The 24,288-nt window shown below is 46.2% G+C and overlaps 2 pseudogenes; both read left to right on the forward strand.

Annotated features, from left to right (window-relative positions):
- The first annotated feature begins 5,350 nt into the window (after positions 1-5,350).
- Positions 5,351-7,917, forward strand: LOC131405711 (cathepsin G-like; annotated as a pseudogene).
- Positions 7,918-20,113: 12,196 nt separating this feature from the next.
- On the forward strand, positions 20,114-21,970 carry LOC131405273 (mast cell protease 8-like; annotated as a pseudogene).
- Positions 21,971-24,288: the final 2,318 nt, after the last annotated feature.

The following is a 24,288-nucleotide window of genomic DNA, read 5'->3' on the forward strand; positions in this document are numbered from 1 at the left end:
TGGGAAAAACGTCAAAAAGAGAAGCAAATTCATTGAAAAGAATAACAAATAAATCACACAGATATGAAAAGCAAAATCCAGCGCCTTGCAAAATAAGATGAAAAGCAAATAAAAGCTTATTTTTCAGCCAAGACTGTCCCTAAGTCCATCTGCCAAGTCTTCCCCAGGGCTCACAGCACCGGCAGAAGCACAGGTGAGAGAAGAGCTGAATGCACATGTGGAGATGAGCAAGAAGGTGCATGAGCCAGGGGACAACTTCTGGTCACAGCAGAAAAAAGGACACTCTCAGGGGAAGCTGTCACACTAAAGAAATAGAGAACCCAGAGAGTCAGCCATGAGGAGCTCCACGGAGCCCCGGGGTATAAGCCAGAGCCAGCGAGAGAGTAGACAAGGACATCCGCCACCAGGGGCCCAGGTGTGTGGCCTCGAGAGACAGTGCCTGGTGGGTCAGTTCCCCTCACACCTGATAGGAGCACTTGACATAGTATGACACACATTAGGAAGAAAAACTGTTACCTTATAATGCCTGTAGCATCAAGAGACGGGGCTGCTCTTGATGGGACCTGTTTCCTTAAAATGATTTCTAACTCAGTTTATACCTATTTCTCTCTCTTGATCTAGTGATTTTTATTTCTAGGACTTATTCCTAAATAAAGTCTAAAGTGTATATGTGTGTGTGTGTGTGTTATTCATAAAGATGTTCATCACACCGTTATTTAATAATAGACCTGAAATTGGAATCAGTATTAATATCCAAAATGGTAAAATATGGTACATGCACATTATGGATTCTGAAGCCCTTAACATTTACTTTATCAATCCTTCTACAATCTAGGCTAAGAATATTAATAGGCAAGTTATAAAAAAACAAATAAACGCTTGGAAAAAAGTAAACGCTCACTAATTAATCAATGCAAATCTAAATATTCATCATTTTTTCTTATCTAATTGGGAAGAATTTACGAAAATAATGATGCTTAGATTCAGTATGGACATTGAGAAAATGGCATTTTCACACCTTGTACAGGTGTGTACACCTTGTCCTTGTAAGGACCTTGTACACAAATGTCCTTAAAGAAAAAAAAGGAAAAAAAGGAGTCTTTGACCTAGTCATCAACCACACTGAGAAAAGTGGACAAAGTTATTCCTTATAGATTTGTTACAATAGTCAAATCATGGAAACAATGCCAATGTTCAGCACTAATTTGGGGATTAGCTTTTCAAAAGTTTCACACCATTGAACACTATGGAAACCTTAATGTTTTGAGTTAAAATTACATTTTGCCACATGGAAGAATGTTCACCAGGTACGTTTAAGTCAAGAGCAATTACTGAGATGTATATATTACAACCAAACTTTTTCTTTTATACATATTTTCCTTTTAGGCTTTTTTCCTCCTACTTATCTGTTTTCCTAATTTTTTAATACTTTTTTTGTATTATTTAGATAACTGAAATGGCTATTAAATATGAATGAGATTCTAAAACGATATTCAATAATAGATTTTTAATAAAATGAGGGAAAAGTTTATGTTGAATAATTTAAATTATAGGATTGAAAACTAAATACACTGTGAGCACACCTATATAGAAATATACAAAGAAAAAAATCTACATAGAAAAATATCTGCTAACAGTGGTCAGTTGGTGGTGAGATTAAGGCTGACGTTTTTCTTCTTTCTATTTTGTAATTTATTCCATATTTTAAACTGTATAATTGTTAAAATAATTTTATTTAAAAAAATTACAATTAAGAAACAGGTAGGCTTCAGTAAGTTGGTCCATGTGTTAGTTAAGATAACCCTAACTGTTTTACCTGATAATCTGTAGCATTTCAATGACTGACACAACAGAAGTCGATTTCTTGCTCACACACAGTCCCAAATGAGTTTCCTGGTGAGCAGTGCCCCCTCTTAGTCTCAAGTGTTCCAGTTTGGACCATAATTACAGGGTCAGCCCGTGATTAATGGACCAGGCTCAGACCCCTAAAGACGGATCGGTGTTCCCTGTGTCCATCTGCGCCAGACCATGGAGGGGAGGAGCCTCCGTGGTCAGGCACAGGAGTGTGTTTGGGGCCAGGTCTGGAAGGCGCCCACATCATCTCCACTCACCTCTCATTTGCTGCAACAGTCGCACAACCACAGCAAACTTCGAGTGAGGCTGCACAGTGGAGTCACCTACGTCCCCTGGAAGAAAAGGACATTGATTTGCTAAACTGCTAGCTCCTCTCTACCACGATGCCTAAGAGTGTTTGCTGTTAGAAGGATCAGAGGCCCCAAGTATTTTTCTGCTTATGAAACTACTACATTTCCATTATAGAAAAAACTGGATAAGATAAAGGTGAAAATAAGAGTCACAAAAAATGGTTGTTTCGGTTCTTGTCTTTTTCTTTAAAAGAGTTAGTATCAAATTGTATACATCATTTTACATTCTACTTTTTCCACTTAATATTACATGACACAAACTGCTCCATGCCACTAAGCAGTATTCTCAAACATGATGCTTTTTAACAGCTGGATGGCGTTTCAACCCATGAATATATCATAATGTATATTAACAGTCTCCTATCGTGAATATTTGGATTGTCTTGGCATTTTTGGAAGTGGGTCTTAGGGAATATGTCCACCTCCACCTCATTCTATATGTACCCAGGGCCCCAGGGTCAGCTGCTCAATCTCAGATGTAAGATATTCTGCCAGGAAACAATGAGGCTTGGGCACCATTTTTCAAAATCGTCTCTGCCACATCCAGGGTCTGGGTCCCTCTTTCCCTCTAACTCTGAGCGGAAGATTATACGCAGATCCCATTGAATTTCCTATGTCACCTGCTCTTTCCTACAAGGACAACAGCACAGGTCACTTCTTGGCAAGATAGTGTCTCACTCCTAACAGATGTGTGGTGGGGAAGACAAGGGCACGGGCACAGCCTTCTCCCAGCACTGACACTCCATAAAACATCACAAGCTCATCAGGAGAAGCTTCCCAAGGAGCTTCCAAAACCTTCTGAGAGAGACATTAAGGCAGCCCTGAGGAGGTCTGGAATGCCCCGGTAGTACACTGGTCTCCTACAAAGCCAAGAGCAATGAGATTGGTTTCTGACTACAGCAGCATCAGAGGGAGGGAGGGTAAGTGACCCAGCATCAGCCTGCTCAGATGACTGGCATTATTGGCTGCCCATGGGGCCCAGGGAGGAGGTGGGAAGCACCCGACGTTAATGTCCCAACATCCCAGAGGAGAAAAAAGTTGTAACTGATGGAAATGTAATAAAAGAGTCCAAAGCAGATGTAACCAACTATGGATGTTGTGAACTGTTTCACAGTCATATTTGATCTAATATTACAATTTTTCATTAGAATAGAAAATAAAAACATTAAAAAGCATACATGTCTCTATCTACTCTCATACATTCATTATCCAAGGACATCTTCTAGAAAGAATTAGGGGGACAGCTAATTTTTGACAAAGGAGCCAAGAACATACAATGAAGTAAGGAAAGTCTCTTCAATAAATGCTGTTGGGAAAACTGGACAGCCACATGCAAAAGAATGAAAGTAGACCATTATACTACACCATACACAAAAATTTACTCAAAATGAGTCCAAGATTTGAATGGAAGACCTGAAACTGTAAAACTCCTAGAAGAAAACATAAGCAGTACGTTCTTTGACATGGGTCTCAGCAGTATCTTTTGAACATCATGTCTCCTCAGGCAAGGGAAACAAAAGAAAAAATAAACAAATGGCACCACATCAAACCAAAAAGCTTCTGCACAGCAAAGGAAACCTTCAACAAAACAAAAAGACAACCCACCAACTAGAAGAAAATATTTTCAAATCATATATTTGATAAGCCATTAATTTCCAAAATATTATAAAGGACTCAAATAACTCAACGACAAAAAAGCAGACAACTCAACCAAAAAGTGGGCAGAGGATGAGAACAGATATTTTTCCAAAAGACATACAGATGGCCAACAGCACATGAAAAGATCTGCAGAATCACTAATTATTAGGAAAATGCAAATCGAAATTATAATAAGACATCACCTCACGCCCATGGTTATTATTAATAAGACAAGAAATAACAAGTGTTGGAGAGGATGTGATTAAAGATAACCCTCGTCACTGCTGGTGGGAAGGTAAACTGGTGAAGCCATTGTGGAAAACAGTCTGGAGATTCTTCAAAAAATTTAAAATAGAAATATAATATGATTCAGCTGTTCTCCTTCTGGGTATTTATCCAAAGAACATGAAAACACTAATTCGAAAAGAGATATGCACCCCTATGTTCATTGCAGCATTATTCACAATAGTCAGGAATTGGAAGCAACCCAAGTACCCATCAATGGATGAATGAATAAAGAAGATGTGCTATACATATACAGTGGAATACTACTCAGCCACAAAAAAGATGAAATCTTGCCATTTGCAACGACATGGATGGACCTTGAGGGTATTTTGCGCAACGAAATAAGTCAGACAGAGAAAAACAAATACTGTATGATTTCACTCATATGTGGAAGCTAAAAAAACAAACAAACACAGAGACACAGAGAACAAATTGGTGGTTACCAGAAGGGAAGGGGGTGGGCAGAGGGTGAAGAGGTAAAGAGGCACGTGTGTATGGTCACAGATGGAAACCAGACTTTTGGTGGTGAATACAATGCAGACTATACAGAAGCTGAAATATAATGATGTACACCTGAAACTTACATAGTGTTATAAACCAATGTGACCTCAATAAAATAAAAATAAACAAATAAATAAGAAGTGGGACGAGCGAGGGTCTTAGCAAGGTGGCCAGGGGTCAGAGGGTGAAGACAGGCAGGCTTCCCCTTTCCTCTTTTGTCTTCTTCAACATTTTCCTGGTGTCCCCGCCACATCCCATCTCACACCACACCTGTGTTTCATTCACCCTTGTCCATCTCTTACTAAGTACAAATGGGTTAAGGAACCTAAGAAACATATTCATTTAGAGAAAGTGAAATTCCAAAGGACTGAAGCTCTCTTTCATGCATTGTTGGGAAATTATTGAATTCGGTGGGTTTAGGGTTCTGGGACACAGGCCCCATGCCCCCTCTTGTGGCCCTGGGTCCCCATTTCTGCTGCCAGCACTGACTCTGCAGTTGTAGGGGGATCACGGTGTGGCTGGGGTGTTTCTCCCTTCCCCAGATCACTGGTCATTGGTGGGCAAGCCTCCCGGACAGCTTGGGTAATGAACCCTATCCCACCAGCAGGAGAATGGGACTGTGAATTCTGACCCCCACCCCGCCCTTCCTGACTCTCTCGGGGACTAAAAGTCTGGCAGGAGGAAGCACCAGCAGCAACTCACTGGGCAGCCTTGCTAGGAAGATGCAGCCGCTCCTGCTCCTGGTGGCCTTTCTCCTATCCCTCGGGGCTGGAGCAGGTGAGTGACCGTCCCCAACCTCAGAGGCGCGACCCCTCTCATAGACCCTGGAGCCAGAGTGCCTGGCACTTCTGAACTCAGGATCACTGGGCAAGTTATTTGAATTCACAATTCCTCACATTCCTCAACCATAAAATAGGAATAATTTAAATGCCTAGCTCACAGAGTTGCTATGAGATAGTGTACATAAAACTCTTGGAATTGCCCCTGGCACCTAGAAAGTGCTATATAAATGTGCTCTCTAAATTCATTCTCCCGCCCACGTGTCAGGCCTAGGAGATGAGGATACTGCAATAACAGTCCCATAAGCTCACATCTAGAATCTTAACCATCCCATGCTGGTTATGAGCTGGCCAGGAGCTGGATTCAGAGGGATCTGGGAAGCTCCCTGAATAAGAAAATACCAGGGACTTCAGGGACAGGCCATTCCAGCGGGCTCCCATCCAACAGCAGAGCATCTCTCCTCAACGTGGGAGGCTGAAGCTGCCCATGTCTGGAGCAAGGACCTTCTGCTCCTTTGGGGGAGGTGAGAGGGGGCTGAGGTCTGGGATGGGGAGTCAGCAGAACTCCCTGAAGTTCTGGGGGAGTCCTGAAGAACCCTGGAGTGCCACCACAATGTGTGGTGCAGACCCTAAGTCTCACCCCCAACTCCTCTTTCCTCCACATCATGTCTCCTTCCTCCCCATCTTCTAGCCGTCCTGGAGACACCAAGCTGGTACCCAACCCACGGGTTCCACAAGCACAGAGATAATTACCGAATGCTTCCCTACAGGGCAAATCACTGGAGGCCAAGAGGCCAGGCCCCATTCCTCCCCCACATGGCATATCTTCAGACCCAGACTCCAGTGGGTCTGGGCATGTGCGGGGGTTCCTGGTGCAAGAAGACTTTGTGCTGACAGCAGCCCACTGCTGGGGAAGGTGAGGAACAAAGGAGCTTCCTGGGCGACCAGCAACACAGGCCCAGAAGAGTCATAAGAGGGGCCATCTGAAAGCAGGGCTCTAGCAACGAAGGGGTGAAGGAGCCTGGGTAGGTCTGGGGGCTGGGAACAGGCCAGTGTAAATGAGGAGAAAAGAAGGGCATGATCAAAAAGAGCGAGAGGAGGAAACGGAAGACATGCATTGGGGCTCAAAATGTGAATTCAACCTCTCTCTCAGTTTATTCTAGGGGAAGTAAAACTAAGGTCACTGCATCCCCCACCATCCCCGGCTCAGGGCTTTGGAGAAGCAGAGGGCACAGACAGAGCCCCAGAGCCCCCATCCCCTCAATTCCCTCAGCTGCAGTCTCACCACCCTGGGCTGTCCCCCTGCCCTGCCGAGCTGGTGGAACATAGTTGCTGAGGCTCACACCTACCTCTAGGCCTCCTCTCCTTTGCAGCCCTATGAATGTCCTCCTGGGGGCCCACAACATCGGGAGATGGGAAAGCACCCAGCAGCTCATATCTGTGTGCAGAGCCTTCCCCCACCCTGAATATAGTCAGCAGAACCACCTGAATGACATCATGTTACTGCAGGTACCACCTACCTGACCCCCTGGTTCTCCAGCCCAGCTGACTTTCTCCCAGTGTGGGGGCTTCACCTTGTCCTGGGACCACGGGGGAGGAAGCTGGCACAGAGTCCCAGGTAGTGGTGAGGGCAAGGGGTGTGTTCTGCACAGGAGCCCCTGAGGGCCTGCACTCTTCCTGCCAGCTGGAGAATAGAGCCACACTGAACAGGGTTGTGAGGCCAGTGGCTCTGCCTTGGACCCAGACCAGGCTGAGGCCTGGGGACACGTGCACCATGGCAGGCTGGGGCCTAGTGGGCCTGGATGGGAGGACAGACACACTCCAGAACATGCGGCTGAGTGTGTAAAGGGATCAGGAGTGCAGCAATGGCTTCCATTCTACACCCGCCGAACGCAGATTTGTGTGGGGAACCCAAGGGAGAGGAAGGCTCCCTTCATGGTAAGGCCACTGGCATCTGCCAACACTGCCCAGAACAGACAGTTCGGGGCGAATTGAGTGGGAAGAACAGACTACGTCCCCACAGCCTCAGTCTAGGGCCCACACCTGAGTGGGGGGGTGGGGGGCACTGGACACACAACGTACACACATGCAGCCTTGTCCTGGGAAAAGGGAAGGTGCCCTGATTTGGGTTGAGCTAGAGACAGTAACCACAGTCAGTCATGAAGCCCAGCAATGGAAAGATCCAGAAGCCTGACTGCTGCACCCCCACCACCCTCCTTTCTCACCCACCGCACAATTGAAGGAGCCCACGTGTCCCTGGTTTTCTTAGGGCCGGGCCTTAGGGCAGCAGGATTGGGGAAGCCTGACTTCATGTCCCTTCCTCTCATCACCCACAGGGTAACACCAGAGGCCCCATGGTTTGTCACAAGGAGGCCCAGGGCATCATCTCCTGTGGAATCAGGATGGGAACTCCTCCAGCAGTCTTCATCAAGGTTTCCAGCTTCCTGCCCTGGATAAAGAGAACAATGAGATGCTTCAAACTGCAGGGTCAGACTGAGACCCCCCTGTGACTCACTTTTCTTCTCTGGGGCCAAGGCCAGCTCCAGGGGGGTTCTCAGAGCCTTAATAATTGTGCATGTCTAGAGTGGAAATATCCAATTTCTCATTTGTTCATTCAGCATCATTCAGTACACAACAAACGTATGCCAGGACTGAGTCTGAGCAACTCCAGGAAAATGGAGTCTCTTCCTCAGAATATATGAATCCCCCCCAATGTCATCGAGATCAGGATGAGCTTCTTCCCTCCTCCAAGCCATCCATTCCCTGCTTTCCTCTCCAGCTACAGCCTTGGGGAGTGATGGAAGGACATCTATCTTCCCAGGGCAAGGCTCTCTACTCTCCCCCTACGAGAGACCCCTAACAGATATTAAAGTACAATCCACCTTCCGTATCCCCTGTGGATTCAATCAATGCAGATAGAAAAGCCTACGATGGTTGCGCAGCATTGAACATAAACAGACTTCTTTTTCTTGTCATTATTCCCTAAACAATGCAATATAACCACAGTATTAACAACTACAGCATCTACATTGTATTAGGTATGTTAAGTATTCTAAAGATAATTTAAAGCGTACGGGAGGATGTGTGTAGGTTATATGCAAACACTTTGCCATTTTATACAAGGGACTTGAACATCTGCAGATTTTAATATGCACGGGGGACCTGGAACCAATACCCTGTGGATCCTGAGGGACGACTGTGTACTCTAAAATCATGTGCCATTGGTGTGTGTAGAACAGGTGGATCAAAAGACAGAATTGAAATTCCATACGAGGCCCAATTTAATACTTGGTGAAGGTGGCATCTCAAATCACTTGGAGACTATAAACTTTTAGTGGACGGTGTTAATACAACTAGGTCCTTATTAGGGGTAAAAGAGAAAATTGGATCCACTCCTCACGCCACAATCTAAAATAACTCACAAATAGATCAGAGATCCAAAGGTAAAAAATTAAACCATACAAGTACTAGAAGAAAAAAAAAAGATTTATTTCCTTAAAAATAGCTAACGAACACTTATGTTCCCAGCAGCACTATTCACAATGGCCAGGAAATGGAAGCAACCCACGTGCCCATCACAGCCAGAGGCCTTCTGCTAAACCCATCACCACACCAATCCTTACTGTAATATAGACCGATGTTCTCATTTTCAACGCGAGGAGGGTCTGCTGCTTGTTTTGATGCTCTGAAGTTATACAAAACTCCACATAAAATGTTGAACAAAATAACATGACTTTTACCTTAAAGATTAGCCCATATTCAAATAAAAGATTATTGAAGTCACTTAATTTAAACTCATGCTTTAAATACCTTCTTAAGGTAACTATACAGAATGAGCTGGTAGATTATTCTACCTCAACCAAAATGTAAATAACTCTTGCAGTCTATATGGAAACGGATAAATAATAATGTGCACCTGAAATTACAAAATGTTATAAACCATTATGAACTCAGTCAAAATAGGTGAAAAGAGAATGTTAATTACTCTTTGCAGTGTGACATTTACCATCTGAACTTTTGCAGTCCTCATGTCTTAAATGTCTCATCTCCATGTCTTTCTCTGCCAGGCAGCACTTCCAAGGCAGCTCTCTGCCTCCAGCTGCCCTGTTGAAAAGATTTCCACAGACCTCCGGGGGCTCACCTCAGGAGACAATTCCGTCATGACCATCCCAGAGTCCAGCCCCACAACCACCCGCAGCTCTGCTCTCTTCAAGATTAAGGAAACCTCAGCAGCAGATCTTTAGCAAGAAAGTGTTGTGCACACTGAATGCTAGTGCAAAAGCACACAATTCCTCCCACTCTCTTTCTCCAGGTGCAGACTCTGTGCATTAAAGGCCCTTCTGACCTGACTGGGAAGTCGTAAAACCATGACAAGTTCGTGCTTACTAACCTCACTGGGAACTAAAGCAGACTTGTGGTCTGCAGAGGCCTGTGTCTTCTGCTCCAGGGCCTGATCAGAGTCAGGAGAAACTGGACACTGGCCATTCATCATCATTATAGCAGAATTGCAGAGGTGAGGGGTGGTGATCTTGATAATTGTGTCTGAATTTGTCTTTAAAAAGCTGGGTGCCCCAGAGAAAAGAGTCCAAACCTTGAGGGGGAGCACAGGGAGCACCACAGGCAAGTCCTAATGCCTTATAGGAAATGTCTCTATTACAGCAATGTGAAAACACTATCAGAAGTACATGAAATCTGCTAAATAAATTATGAATGAGCAAGATTTTAGGTGGCATGACCCCCAGATCAATTAAGAACTCCACTAGACTGATATCCTATCACAATTTCATTTTCAAGTTTCCACTGAATTTTCAGAAGTGTAATTTTCCAAGGCTGCATTATGATCCACTGCATGATGTACAGCAAATTACTAAACCATGTCAACAATCCAGGAATTTACAGTGTTGATTTTGAACGTGTTATTACAACTTTGACAATTAGAACGGGTTCCAAGGGTAGCCAGCCTCTAATATGGCCTGGATGACCGCCACCTTCTGGTGTTCACACTAGAGAGTGAAGGTCTTTGCTGGGATGACAACGTCACTGAGACCCCAAATTCCCAGGGAAAGGAGACACCAGAATGACTAACGAAAGCCAAGATGAATTACACCCTCTTCAAATTTCTACCACAAACAGATGTCACTCATGGTGCCCACAACATCACAGAGGAGGAAACCACCCAGCAGCAAATCCCTGTGTGCAGAACCATCCACATCCTGATGGAGACAAAAGACAGGGACCAGATACATCCGCGAGAGCTTCATGCCTGCCTTTCTGGTTCTACAGATAATTGGGCCCGACCCTCCCCCTCTCCTCCACCTGAATCATCTGCTGGGTCCCACGGCCACCCAGTGGGGTGGTACAGCTTCTGCAGGAAGGGTTCAGAAAACAGATCTTCTCTGGCTCATCTTCCCAAGAGCAAGAGAGAATTTGCCCTCTTGCCTCTTCCAGCCTTGTGGAACACAATGCCAAATGACTTGTGCTTTGACGTTCTTTGCTCGGCACAAGAGCTAGAACTGGGTGATACAGGGGAAGATGTGCAAGGAGGCAGGCTGGGGATATCTGGATGATGGCAACTCTCAGACACACTCTCGGAATTGGAAATGTAGGTACAACTGAGGCACAGACTAGTGTTACTACAGCAGCTCTGACCAACTGTGTGTGGGATCCAAAGGAGAAGGCTGTTCAAGGCTAAGGTGACAGATGTATGCCCAGCAGTGACCCAGAGGCAAAAAGTCCTAGGGGCATCTGGGGAAGAATATACCCGCAGTCTACAGAACTGGATTACCAGGGTCCACAGGGTCCCCCATCCAGTCTATGGACCTTGTTCCTGATGCTCCAGGAGGACACTGGAGAGCTGGGGTAGAGCTGGAGACAGCAGTCAGGACTGAGAGGGATGCCCAGGATGCAGATAGGCATTCCTTCTCTCAACCACATACACACCAGGCCCTGACCCTCTGACGTGGGCAAGTCTGGGCTCCAAAGGGAATCTCCTTCTGAAGGGAATGCCCCTGAAAGGCCCAGGTGATTGGCGTGAGGAAGCGCATAGGAACAGTGGCAGTGAGCTGGCATAAGGGACCCTGAGGGCCAGGGATACCACTCATCCCACCAGGAACACCTTCCTTAGAGGATTACTACAAATCCCTGGCCCGAGTTCCCACAGCCGCCTGTTGCATACACAGTGGGTGACAATAGGCCTCCTCCTTGTGGTGACAAAACTCCTAGCCAACTGGACACTCATCTGGGCTCTGTGCTGAGTGCTGGAGTAAAATGTGGCAGCATCTGCCCCAGCCTTGGGGTCCACCCACTGCCCAGTCACTCAGCAGCAACAGGGCATTTCAGCACATCCCGTCTGGTCATAGCTGGCAGGTCAGCTCTGCTCCTGCCATCTATCAATACACACATGGTTAGTGAGGGTCACTCAACTGCCAGGCCTGGTGCAGGGCCCTGGAAATACAATGGAGACAATGACAAATGCCTAATGACCTGGTGTCAGAGTGACCTCAGTCTGCATTCCATGGATCTCTGTGCTTTGTTCTCAGAGTCCTCAGTGCCCCAGATCTAGATGAAACTCAATAAGAATGGAAGAGTATCCGGTTCCAATAAACACCACAACTTCCATTGTTTATGACACAGAACTCTGCTTGTATCATTTCACATGATCTTACAAATATAGATGATGTAGCTAAAGGAATCTTGTACAACATCATGTCCCATGGTTTCATAACCTGTAGCACCCTAGAGGAAGACAAGAGGGAAGGGATAAAAGCTCCCACCCCACCATGTTAAATCAGAGTTGTCCATGCATGTGTTTCAAATATTTGGCATTGGTGAAATTACCTCCTGTGAGGAAAATATTCCAACATCAAAAAAGAAAAATATGGGCACACAGTGAGGTAGATTGTCTTGCTCCTTTCAGATAAAAGGTCGAGAAAGAGAGGTGACCAGAACAGCCATTTGGCAAGTACTCCACGGGAACAGGGTGCCTGGTGTCTCCATTACCAGGCAAGGCCTCCTCCGTTTGGGAGATTTTCCTCCTTACACTCTCTTCTCTCTAAAATCTCTGCCCACGTGGCTATCCAGGCTGCACTTACACCTGCTGGAGAAGACGTTCCATGTGAGACCATGTGGTCCATCTCAACTCCTGCCTGTAAACTATACTCAGCCCCACTGGAGCTTCCAGACATCTCTATTTCTCAATTAAGCGGGAGGATCAAGTTACCTCAGTATCTTTTGGAATCCCTCTATTAGTGTGACTCACCAAATCATTCAACCACCCAGTTCTGGAACCTCAAGGAGAGAATCTCACCCCGGCCCACCTAACAGTCCTTAATTTAGGACAGCTACCATGCACACCATCCTTTCAGCCCAACTATACTCTCTACCAAGCTAACTCGCCAGTTTCTTATCCATTCTCCTAAGGAAGTTGGAAGCCCACACAACACCCAGGATCCTCTCTTGTGGAAATTCTCTTCAGAGGACAAAGCTGTAAACTCCAATGGCCAGATTCTCTTGGTTTCTCTCCACCGTGCTGAGCTAACCTCTCAGATAATGAAGGAAACTGGCCAATTTGAAGATGACCCCATCTTCCACCCTAGTGAGCTGCCTCACTGAGGCTCAGGTCTAGGAATGTGTTTTTAGAACGGAAAATGGCCAATATTTCCACTGCACCCACGATTCCTCTTAGCACACTGAGTGTTGGGAAAAGGGCAGAAAATAATACCCAGGTGGGGGCAGTCTCTCATAACTGGGACTGTTTATTCTTTCCATTGAAATAAAAGCAAAGTCTCTCAACTAGGGATAGAGTGTGATGAGATGCAGAAACTTTGCCTACGTGACAGTCTTCAATGGAGCCCTGTGACCCAGGTCCCCTGGGGCAGGAGAGATTGGGACAGGGAGAATTCATGGGAAAGTCTGATTCCTTCTCCTCATAGCTCTACTTGCATGTTCTAAATACCTTGCAATTGGAAACTGTGACCCCTTGAAAACATCCTGATATTGAGAGCAGCAAAGGCCTTAATAGGGCGACCTAGGATCACACACTGAACTAAAGCACATATGTCATCAACCCTAAGGGCTCCCCTCTGGCCTCTCTTTACCTTCCTACTACTCTCTTTAACACCCAATCTCCACTTTATCCCCAAACTCCATGCTGCACCCAAAGCACAAGGATTCTGCCATGTCTGAAAATACCAAGAAGTTGATGGATGACTGGACTGGTGGCTAGCGTGTTTCAGGTGAGACCAGAGCTTGGCAATTTTGCAGGAATACGAAAAAAGAGCTCAGGCTCTCCAACAGTGAAAGACTACAAGGGAAAGGATTGGGTCTAGTGTTGATATTGTAGGAAGCAGGCAGGTGCTAATTCCACTGGAAAGGCAATATGGGGTGATATCCAAGCTCTTTGACCACCAGATTCAACCACGGTAGGAAACATCACTTCTGACTCAGGCCAGAGGCCGCGCAAGCCCTATTCATCCCTTCTGAGAGCCTGGTATTTCCTCCTGGTGAATATACTCAGGCTGACTCAGCAACTGCTGAAGAATGTGGTTCTTACAACACCTTTACTGCTTACAGAGTGCCCCAGCCAGGCTATCTCTGTGACCCATCCTTGCCTCAGTCCTACCCAGAAATTTGCTGAACACCAGCTCTATGATTGCAAATAATTCACTGAAAGGACAGAAATGAAAACTTCTCCCTAAGGGCCATGGTGGGCATCTCCCTTTCATGGCCCTCTCACTTGTAACCAGGAAAGTGATTTAGTATTACGATGGCACATGATTATGGTGGAGGGAAAGCTGAAAATGGGGGATATAACTTTTCATTCTCCAGAGCTAATAGTGGTTATCTATACGAGGAGATATTGTCTGGCTCAAGAAGAGAAGAGCTAACTAACAGTTTCCTAGGTGTGACCTTCACCTTGTCGCCATTCTGCTGAGCCACTTAGCTCTACCAGGCCAGATACCCAGAACCTAGCTGAGCCATCAGTGTTGTAGCCTCACTGCTCCCACGGCACTAATGGAATATGGCTCCCACCCAGCCCCCTCCTTCCCATTTCCCCATCTCACTCTGATTTCCCATCCTTTGTTTCTGCCCTCATTATTCTGAGAGCTCAATCCCTTAGAAGACAAATCCATGCAGGAGTTCAGAAATCCATGTGGACATCTCCCACACATGCTCAAGCCAAAACTAATTTGTGTATTATTCACTCCTGTCTCAAACAAACATTTATGGGTATTTTGTAAGTGTCTGACTCAGGATGAAATAAAAAGATACCAGATTATTCTTCCCTATCAGCTCAAAATATTCGAATCTTAGAGACCAGACTCATCCTGGGAGGGAGCTGGACACAGGGGACTTAGATGCTCAGGGACAAGGGAGCAACCAGCATAGACAAGAGAAAGTGTTTTCCAGGTCTTCTGGACAGTCTACCCTAAAGACAGAACCTTTCTCCTTAAGATGTGTCTGAAGCATGTTTGATACAGACCAAAGGTGCATTCCTCATCACAACAGGAAGAAACTGAGAACTAAAGAAGGAGCTAGGTCATGCTACAATGATACCACACTGCCCACAGAAGACAGGAGCCCCATCTCAGTGTGCAACAGTCCCGACAAGGGCTCTCTTCTCTGCCATGTCCAATCAACAGACTATCCCAGGCTGTAAACGTCCTGTCTTCTGGCCACGAGACCTGTCCTCTAGTTTCTAGAATTCTCAGATCCCAAGGTTGGGACCTCCGAAACTCAGCCTCCAGGTGAGCTTTCTCACACCTCATGCCAAGCTAACCTGTCAGGTAATGAAGGTGACCGGACAAGTGGAGGAAGATCGCATCCTCCACCATAGTGAGCAGCTCCACTGAGGATCAGGACTAGGGATGTGGTTTCTGGAGGCAATGCCACTTCTATTCCCACTTCTCAGGACAGTGAGTTTTGTAGAAAGGGCAGAGGAGCAGTGCCCAGGTGCAGGCAGTCGCTCTTCACTGGGGCTGTTCTTTCCTAAGAAACAAGAAAAGAGCCCTCACCAGGCTTCAAGCATGTCTCACGTTGTCCCTGATGACACCAATACCCCATCCATAGGAAGAAATTTGCTTCTCATCTATTTCTTTATCTTCCAAAATATCCAAAATGTAGAGAGCCAGGCCTCTCCATCCCACCTGAACACATTCAGAAGTTAGGAGGAAATTCGACTTCCTCCTAAAGGTTGCGGGCAGAAGGATGAATTCAGGCAGGCTTGTGTGCCACTGCTTGCCCTCTCCCCAGCTCTTCCTCTGTCCCTTCCACTTTTCTTCCAATCTCTGTTTGCATACAGTTTGCCTGCTACCCAATGAGTACCCATTGATAAATAAGGAGTAAGGCCTTAAGATGAGACCATGCTCAAGGCTCTTGCATTTAAGTAAGAATCTGTCAAAGTTATAGAGACACAATGTAGAATGGCAATTCCCAGGACTAGGGGGAGAGAGCAATGGGAAGTTACTATTTAATGGGTTAGGAGACTCAATTGGGGAAGAAGAAAAAGTTCTGGAGATTGATGGTGGTGATGGTTGCACAACAATGTAAATGTACTTAATGCCACTGAACTGTATGCTTAAAAGTGGTTAATAGTTAAATGTTATGTGTATTTTACCACAATTTAAAAAACAATAGTAAAAAGGAATCTTTTACATTACAAAAGAAATAAAGCTCTAATGGTAGCAGAGGCTATTTGGAGAAAGTGGCAGCGATCTCCTCTGCACGTGTATGGCATTGTTGGCGCTACTTTTCCTTTTAAGCACTCAGATTTCTGGGTCAAGCAGAAGAGGCCTCATGTCTGGTTGATGTCACAGACCCAGAAGTAGCTCCATCCCAGCATTTCTTCCCTGCTAACATGGCACAGAAGCAGCAGCTGTGGGTGAGAATGAGCCAGAGGTGCTGTCTGAGGAGAGAGCTGGGCTGGATACGAGACAATGAGATCTACTATAGAAGGGAAGGAGGTAAAGGGGAAATCTTGACCATTCTTCTATAATACCGTATCCTACTTGGAGTTTACTGAGCTTCTTGGGTGTGCACATCAACGGTTTTGGTTTGTTTGGGGTTTTTTCCCACCAAAATTGAGAAATTGTCAGCCATTATTTCTTCAAAATTTTTCTGCTCCTTTCTTTCTCTCCTCTCCTTCTGGGACTCCCATTACACGTATATTACATGTAGTTTCCCTCTCATCTCTGACACTCATTTTATTTTCCTTCTTTCCTTTTTCTGTCTGTTCACTGAAAAGTCCTAAAGCAATTACAAATTTATTAATGATAGTCTCAGAAGAGCAGCCAAGCTTCTCTCCAGGCACAATGGCTAAACACAGACACAGGTGCCTTCTGTCCTTGGTCATAGCAGCAGGGTCATGATCAGCTAGGTGTGGGTCAGGAGAGACAGGGAAAAGGGGGCAGAAGGAGAGCAGAAAGAGGCAACTGCCTGCAATATGATCAGGATCCACAGGGAACCCTGGAAGAACGGGGGCCTGAGCCATTAGTGGAGTGGACGTTGTAGCCCAATGTGTGTCCCAATAGCTAAGAAGATAATTATCTATCAAAAAAATGTGATTGTGGGGCTGGCCCGGTGGCGCAAGCGGTTAAGTGCACACGCTCCGCTGCGGCGGCCCGGGGTTCGCTGGTTCGGATCCCGGGCGCGCACCGACGCACTGCTTGGTAAGCCGTGCTGTGGCGGCGTCCCATATAAAGTGGAGGAAGATAGGCACCGATGTTAGCCCAGGGCCCTCTTCCTCAGCAAAAAAAGAGGAGGATTGGCGGATGTTAGCTCAGGGCTGATCTCCTCACCAAAAAAAAAAAAAAAAAAAAAGTGATTGTGCAGCCAAATGTACAAGCCAAAAGTAACCAGCCTCAGACATTGTGAAAACTCTCATGGTTCTATGTGAAAAGATGCACTCAAATGATAAACACCTGCTTTGGGCCAAAACTATATTCCATCATCTTTTATCTTCTATGCTTCCAAAACATCATAAATATTATTTAATAGGTACTTAATAACCCAAGGTGTTAACATACATTTATTTTAAATCACTATAACATTGCCAGTTGTACTTGTGGTTTCCCAATTGAGGATGGGGGAATGTGTAAGGTATCAAAGGTAGGAGAACAGTGATATCCCCTATAATCAACAGTAGTGTCTGGGATAGAGAATGAAAATGAGAAGATACTTGACATGTTCCACCTTCTGGGTCATGATGAATCCAACAGAAGCAAAAGTAGCATAAGCATTATGCCCAGTTTGAGATAAGATGTCAGAAGTCTTCTCATGCCTATACTAAATTAAAAGAACAAAGAGGAGAAATTTAAACTGTCGGGCTGACTGCTTGTATTTTCAGTAGCATCATACCTTGAAACTTTTCCATCTAAAAGCTGACAGCCCTCAAGCACCTGTGTACAGACAACTGTGATAACAACGATGCCAGGTTCCTTACCAGGGACAGGGAGCCTCGGGGAGCAGAACATTTGCCTACTTCATGGTCTTCATTGGGACACCAGGTTACCTGCGCCAGGTGGGACAGGAGTGACCAAGAAAACTCATAATGAGTGGCAAAGCTTTGTTTCTCCTCTTTCAGTCTCTATCTGCATGCCCCCAACTACTTTTAATACCAGGGTTTTTTAAACCTTTGAAATATCAAGAAGTTGAGAACAACATTAGCTTAATCAGGGTGACCTGTGACCACACAGTACACTCAAGTGCATTTGTCTGCCAAACCTCTCCTCCCAAACTCTCCTATTCTGTGACTACCTTCTCTTCCTAGTACTCTCATCAGCATCCCATCTGCACTTCACCCCAATCTCTGCTCCTCACTCCCATCCTCAACAGTTTGCAGTTGCCTGAAACTACCAATAAGTTGATGAAGGACTAGGCTCTCAGCTAGTGTGTTTTAGAAAGACCAGTGCTTGGTACTTTTGCATTTATACCACAAAAAAAAAAAAAAAAAAAAAAAACCTCTTGGACTATCAAAAAAATGAAGCTCTACAAAGAGTAGGATTGGATTGATGCATGCTATTTCGGGAAGCAGACAGTTGCCTAATCAGCAATTCAAGGCATGGTGGGGTCATATTCATGCTCTTGGAGGATCTCATTTAGGGGAAGGGGACACCATCTGGCTAATGCCAAAGCCCCTGAAACCCTCTTCTTCTTCTAAAGAGTCGAGGATTTTCTCCTGGTGAACGTGGTCATTCTATCAACAGCCTAAGAATGTGGTTCTTTCAAAACCCTCACCACACGGCCCTTTCTGTGTGAGGGGAAGGATATGACGAAAGCTCTTATCTTGAGAATCAATAGAACTAGGTGGAAATTGGTGGTCACTGAGCCTGCCCCTTCTTCCTTCACCTCTATGATTGAAAAGCCTGGAAGGAGAAAGCACACACCACTTCAGACCGGATCAGCCTTTCAGAGAAGATGCTGCTGCTTCTGTTGTTATTGGCTAACCTCCTACCCTCCAAGGCTGAAGGGCATAAGTGCACATGTCGATCCTCAGAGGCCTGGCTTATTCAAACAGTGACACTTCCACAGTGTCCCAGTGAGGCTATCACTATGATCCTGCCTTGCCTCAGTCTATTCTCAGAAATTTGCTAAAGCCTAGATCTGTTGCTGATTATATGGTGCAGAGAAATTATAGAAAATAAAGCTATTGCCAAAGAGACCTGGTGGCTCCTCTGCCTTCTATGGGTCACATCCTTGTCACCTGGGAAGTGACTTAGTATTAGAATGGCACATGATTCTTGTGGAGGGGAAAGATGAAAATGGGCGATATAACTTCCCATTCTCCAAAGCTAAGAGTGGTTACCTAGCCCAGGAGCTATCGTCTGGACCAAGAATGAAACAGCTATCTTATACTCAGTTTCCTAGATGTCACCTTCTTCCTATCCCTCCTCTCTTGAGCCACTCAGCTCCAGCAGGGCAGACACCCAGAACCTCACTGAGCCATCAGAGTGCTCCCTCCCACTGCTCCCATGGCCCTAGTGCAGACTGGCTTTCACTCAGGCTCCCTCCTGCCCAATTCCTAATCTCACTCTGATTTCCCATCCTTTGTATCTCCTTATTTGCCCTAAGGACTCAATGACTCAGAAAGATAAATCTGTGCTATAGTTCAGGTTGCATTAGGACTGCTCCTCCCCAGCTGCTGACGAAAGCAGATTTAAGGACCATTCATTCATGTACCTAACAAGCATTTGTGGGGTATGTACTATGTGCCTGACCCAATATGGGGGAGAGAGAATCTAGAGTATTCTGCTCCACAAGCTCAAAATGCTCAGGTCTCAGACCAGACCCATCCTGGGAGTAAGCAGGACACTGGGGCTCTGAGAAGCTCGAGACAAAGAAGTAACCAGGGTAGGTCAGAGACAGTAATTTCCAGGTCTTCTAGCACAGTCCCCTTAAAGTGTATATAAAGTGTGTTTGACCCATACAAAGGGCTGAGCTCCTCATCTCCACAGGAGGAAACTGAGAACGAAGCCAGGAGACAAGTCATGCTGCAAACCTGCCATGCTGCCTGCTGAAGCCTGCAGTACCCTCTCACTGTGTTGGAGGCCTGAAGACACTACAACCAACTCAGCTTCAGAACATCCGGTGGGTTGAGGCCACCCGGCAGTGCCAGTCCCCTCTTTTCATGAACACAGAGATCCAGGGCAATTTTCTCTTTCAGAGGAGATAAGATAGGGCAGAGAGACCAGACTGCACTTCGGGCCCTACATGGCATCTGTACTTTCCTACAACAAGGACGGGAGGAGCAGATGTGGAGGGTTCCTTGTACGAGACGACTTCCTGCTGCCAGCGGCTCACTGTAAGGGAAGGTGTGGAGCACCTTGTCTTTTAGACCAAATGAGCACTTTGTCTGACCAAAGCAAATTTGAGGACTGTTCTTTCATGTACCTAACAAGAATTTGTGGGGTATGTACTCCACGTATGTGTACTCCACTCACTGTGTACTCCAGAATGAGTCCAAGGACTCATTGGACCAAACGAGTCCTTGTCTTCCTGGGAATGCCTAGTACCATCTCAGGGCCTGTAACTCAGGAAGGTCCTTGAGCACACAGACCAATGACTAATCAAAGAGCCATCTGATCTGCTGAGGCCAGGACAAAGTGGGATAAAGGGATAGAGCATATGGACAGAGAACTGGGTGGCAGGCAGGCTGCAGAAGAACTAGGTTGGGTCACTGCTGCACAGCAAAGAAAGGCCACACTGTCCACTTTTCCCTTCCTCCCTATCTGACTCAGCTGCAGGTGTGGCCTAGGCTGGAACTTTCACCTGCCTTTCAGAGACTGAGTGTAGCTCCTGTGGCTTACCCAATCCCCCTATCTTTACAGTGAAATAAAGGTCATCCTGGGTGTTCATGATATCAGAAAAAACGAAAATAGCTGGCAGGTCATTCCTGTGCTCAAAGCCTTCCCTCACAAGGATTCTAATGATAATTCAAAGTTCAACAACATCATGCTACTGAAGGTACCATCTTGCTGACTTTCAGGTGCACGCACACAGGTTATGAGGGAGCAGACAGCTCATTCAGGGTCTCAGTCCCCTCCTCTCCTCCAACCTGTCTGCTCTGCCTGGGTCAGTGTAATAGAAGGGAGCTTGGGAGACACCAGGCGGGGAGTACAGGCAACCTCACCCCTGGCTCTGAGCCCAGCAGGAGGGAGGGACCTGAACTGCCATCTCTCACCTTTCTGACCAGCTGTGAAAAAAGCCTCAACTCAACTGGGCTGTGAAGACCATCGCCCTGCCACGGAGCTGGCACTGGGTGAGGCTGGGGCAGGTGCGCAGTGTGGCAGACTAGGGAAGACTGGAATGTGGTGAAATGCCAAACACACTCTGGGAGGTGGATCTGGAAGTGCAGAATGAACAGAAGTGCAGGGACCTCTTCAAAAACTACTACTCCATCCAGCTGTGCGTGGGGAACCCTAAGGACTAGAAGGCCACTGCAAGTGTAAGGAGACAAGTGTCTTCCCAGCGCTGCCCCAGGGACACAGTTATGCTGGGGTGACATGGCCAGGCCTTCTCCCACCCCACAGCCAATGGTGGACCAGGATACACTCATGGGGAGAGGCATGCTGTACCCAGCATGTGGGGCCCAGACATCTCCCTCCAGCCAATCTCTTGGCCTTTGTCCATTGGATAACAGGAGGAGGGCCTGGGACTGGGTTGCGCTGGAGAGAGAACACAGCCAGGACACAGGCTCATGGTGCAGGTAGATCACAGAGGATCCACCTACCCCCCCTGATACTCACAGCCTAAGTGAATGATGACCACTCAGCCACTACCCCTTTGAACAGCTGGGCCCTGAGAGAATGGCAGGAGAGGACCAGGGAGAAAATGAAGCTGAGAAGGGGGGAGCCAGAGGGGTCTGACTGAGACTTGTCCATTCTCTATCCACAGGGGGATTCTGGAGGCTCTCTCATGTGTAACAATGTGGCCCAGGGCATTGTCTCCCTTGGAAAAGAGACTGGGAAGCCTCCATATGTCTTCACCAGGATCTCGAGCTTTCTGCCCTGGGTTAAAAGAATAATACTTCAGACTAAAGGGACCAGACTGAGCCGCCCCCAACATTGATCCCTCCATCTTCTCTGGGGCAGAGGCCAGAATTGCACTGGGCAGAGGGTTGTGAAGGGGAGGCTGCCAGGGACTTAATAAACTTCATATCTAGAGTGGAAATTACTGATTCCTCCTTTATTCATCAAAATGTCCTATAGCCTATAGCTTATTGAGTACACTTTCCTTCTATTTTTAACTAATCTCATTTTTTTGTGTGTGTGTGTGGAAGATCAGCCCTGAGCTAACATCCATGCCAATCTTACTCCACTTTATATGGGACACCGCCACACCATGGCCTGACAAGTGGTGCGTCGGTGCACGCCTGGGATCTGAACCCTGGCCGCCAGCAGTGGAGCGCGCTCACTTAACCACTGTGCCATGGGGCCAGCCCCATAATCTTGTTTTATATAAGAATGGATTCAGAAAGGTAACCTCATTTTTAAAACATCCACCCTAGAGAAGGCTCCACTGGAAAGAAGTGGTGTGTAAATGTTAAATGTTTGCCATTGATGAGTGTGCTTCAACTATGGGAAAATGTATGTTGGGTAGAAAAGTAATACATATTCCTCGTAGAAAGACAGTTAAGGGGCCAGCCCCATGGCTTAGTGGTTAAGTGCGCGTGCTCTGCTACTAGCGGCTGGGGTTCGGATACCGGGTGTGCACTGACGCACCCCTTCCCCAGCCATGCTGAGGCGGCGTCCCACATACAGCAACCAAGTAGGATGTGCCACTATGACATACCACTATCTACTGGGACTTTGAGGAGAAAAAGTGGAAAAAAAAGGAGGAGGATTGGGAATAGATGTTAGCTCAGGGCTGATCTTCCTCAGCAAAAAGAGGAGGATTGGCATGGGTGTTAGCTCAGGGCTAATCTTCATCACAGGAAAAAAAAAAATTAAAAAAAAAAGAAAGATAGTTAAGGGCAGAACATATCAGAACATTAAAATTCCCGATAATTGCCCCACCTAGAGATCATCATCATTAATGCTTAAGCATGTGGTCCTCCCCTCTTTTTCTAAGTACTCAAAAGATGCTGTTGCTTTCACAGAATTGGGATTAGGCTGTTTAGAACTCAGAATGCTTTCCTTTCCATTGCTCCTTCATCTGTTGTCATACTGCTGAGCGTGTTGGGACAATCTCTTTGCAAATGTTTATGATTATTAGGCCCAGGGACATCACAGTCATGGTTTACTAGACCCTGGACAGAGAATACTTAGTGGATAGTAACTATTAGGATGATTGGCATCCATTTCCCAATCACCTGGCAACGGTAACCAGCATTCCTCAAGCAGAATGCCCTCCCCAAAAAATAGGCACTATAATTTGGGTGAAAAAGCTCCCAACTCAGGCCCAGGGATGCTAAATGACCCAAGCATAAACCAATCAGGCCACTCAATTCTGATGGATCTGATGATGGTTTGTTTTGGTCCAAGAATATCAAGTCCAGAATTTTTATTTAAAATTGTGGGATAAGAGAAACTCTCTTTGTCGCAGAATATTTACATTTAAAGAGAAGATTCTAAATATTCTTCTTTAGAAGGAATATTCTAAATATTCCTCTTTAGAAGGAATATTCTAAATATTCCTCTTTAGAAGGAATATTCTAAATATTCCAAAATACGAGGTTGGACTGGTGGTCAGGTAGCAAGTGAGGTTACCATTTGGGGTGTTCGGGTGTGTCCAGCTCTACATACCCCTAACGCAGGGCCAGCCATTATCTCACTCCTTAAAGCAGAACCCCCACCACAGCCCTTATGATCCTGTACCCTATTCACAGATTCTCAGTCTACTCCAGCCAACCTCCAGCTTCTCAGGGGCAGGAGCCATGTTGCTCATTTCCCTGGACCTAGCTTGCTACATCATTATTCATGACTTAACCAGGATGGAAAAGAGCCAAGAGCTGAGAACTGGAGACATTCTTGATTCTTGATTCTTCTGGGTTCCAGCTCCTCTGCTGGCTGCAACACAGAATTTGCTTTCTTGCTCTTTCTTCGTGCTTTCACCTTGTGACTCAGCAGTGGGAGTGCAAGTCTGGTGACAGTGCTACTGTCACCTACCCCAAGCCAGGGAACTTTGACAAAGCACCTTGCATGAAGGCAGAGGAAACCCAGAGGAGCACAGGTCTAGGAGGTCTGTGAGGTCCTAAGTCACCCTCCTGCCTTCCCCTCAGGGCTCTGTGTCTTAAAGGAAGAAACACCAGCAGCTCTGACCTGGGCAGACCTTCAGGGAAGATGCAGCCACTCCTGCTCTTGTTGGCCTTTCCTCTGCCCCTGAGGCTGGGACAGGTGAGTGACCATCCCCACTCCAGAGGCTTCAGCCCATCTCACAAAACCCTC

The sequence above is a fragment of the Diceros bicornis genome, chromosome 5 (genome assembly GCF_020826845.1).
Source record: "Diceros bicornis minor isolate mBicDic1 chromosome 5, mDicBic1.mat.cur, whole genome shotgun sequence".
NCBI lineage: Eukaryota > Metazoa > Chordata > Mammalia > Perissodactyla > Rhinocerotidae > Diceros > Diceros bicornis.